Genomic DNA, 1,682 nt, shown 5'->3' with positions numbered 1-1,682 from the left:
CCGCCCCGCCGCTTCCCGCACAGAGCCGCGCCACCGCGCCTCCCTGTCCGCAACCGCGCCGCAGCCATTGGCCCACTGCCTCCCGCCCTCCCAACCCCATTGGTCCTTCCGCCTATCTGTCACGTCCGCCCCGCCTCCATCGTGCCCCCTACGGCGTTGCGGAGCCTCCGGTCGCTCCACCCTGCCTCTTCGCCGTTCCCATTGGTCACCTGCCGCCCATTTTCCACAGCCATTCGTCCATCCTTTTGTCCATCACGACCTCCCCGCCCCCACCGTTTCCCACACAGCGTTGCGGAGACTATGGACGCCCTGCCTCATCGCGGTCGCCATTGGCCACTCGCCTCCCAATTTCCCGGAACCATTGGCCTTCCGGCATATCCATCAGAATTGGTACAGCCCCCACAGCTTGTTCGCTCACAACATCCAGAGCCACCGGCCACCTCGCCCACTGATCCACAACAGCTCGTGCGCCCACTCGGAATCCCCATTGGCCAGTGCTGCACGTCGATCACAGTTCTGCTAACTCTTCCCCACGCACAGTCCCTCCCTCCCCTCACCAATCAGGAGCTTGGAGCTCCAGGTTGGTTGCATGCGCCCCTGCACTCCATCCACGCCGAGCAGGGTGGCGGCGATCTCTGAGCTGAGACCAGGGGCCTAGTCTGCGGGCACTAAAGCCCCTAGCAAGCTACGCCGACTGCCTCAGCAGAAATCCTACCGAAGGGAAGGCAGCTAGTGATCCCTGGCACGCCCTCCCCCCTTGGACGGGGAGGCCAATCAGCGCTTGGCGAAGGTGGGGAGGCGGGACTTCCACCCGGCAGCAGGACAAGGCGGGACAGTGACCGGGGCAGGGCGGGGGTCGGGCAGGGGCGATGACTAGGGATGGCCAGGGCAGTCACCCGGGGGCGGTGCGACGGCTAGGGCCAGTGGCTAGGGGAGTAGCCGGAGCCAAGGAGGGCAATGAATGGGGACTGAGAGGGTGTGGGACAAGGGGCAGCGGCCGGGCCGGCGAGTTCGCACCATAACCGTGGAGACGCTGAGGTTCCAAGACCCGGTGCCTTCGCCAAAGGCACCGCTGGGTAAGCGGGACCCAGATTGAGAGCGAGGCCTCCCAGGTATGGGCCACGATTTCGACGTGGCAGCGCAGCCCTAGCAGGACTGCAGATGTCCGCAGCGTGTGGCCGACCCCACTTCTTGTGATCTTTGAGTTCCAAGAGCCCAACGAACTGGCTCAGTCTAGAGCGGCGCGTAGGCGACCACGATACAAGCACCAGGGAAGGTCTGGACGGGCTCTCCGATGTAGCAGCACCGCCTCCCCAGGGGCGGGGATGGGGCTCTTCGTTGGTAACATTTTGTATGAGAAGTTGAACATAACAATGTTGTATGATGCAGAATTTATTTTGTCAGCGCTAAACTAGTACATGAATGTCCACAGCAAGACTGTTCGTAAGGGTCAAAGGGTGGGCGAAGATGGATATGCAAAATACCCACACAGTAGTGTATGATTCATCCATAAAAAGGTATGAAGTACTGATGAAAACATGCTGTAGGATTCCATTCTTTTTTATTTTTTTGAAAGAGTCTTACTTTGTCGCCCTCTGTAGAGTACTGTGTTGTCATAGTTCACAGTAAGCTCAACCTCAAACTCTTGGGGTCAAGCAATTCTTTTGCCTCAGCCTCCCAAG

Source organism: Otolemur garnettii, unplaced genomic scaffold, assembly GCF_000181295.1.
Source record: "Otolemur garnettii isolate 467f Iridium unplaced genomic scaffold, OtoGar3 scaffold00044, whole genome shotgun sequence".
NCBI classification, from domain to species: Eukaryota; Metazoa; Chordata; class Mammalia; order Primates; family Galagidae; genus Otolemur; species Otolemur garnettii.
The sequence above is the reverse complement of the archived record's forward strand: the minus strand, read 5'-3'. Positions refer to the sequence as shown.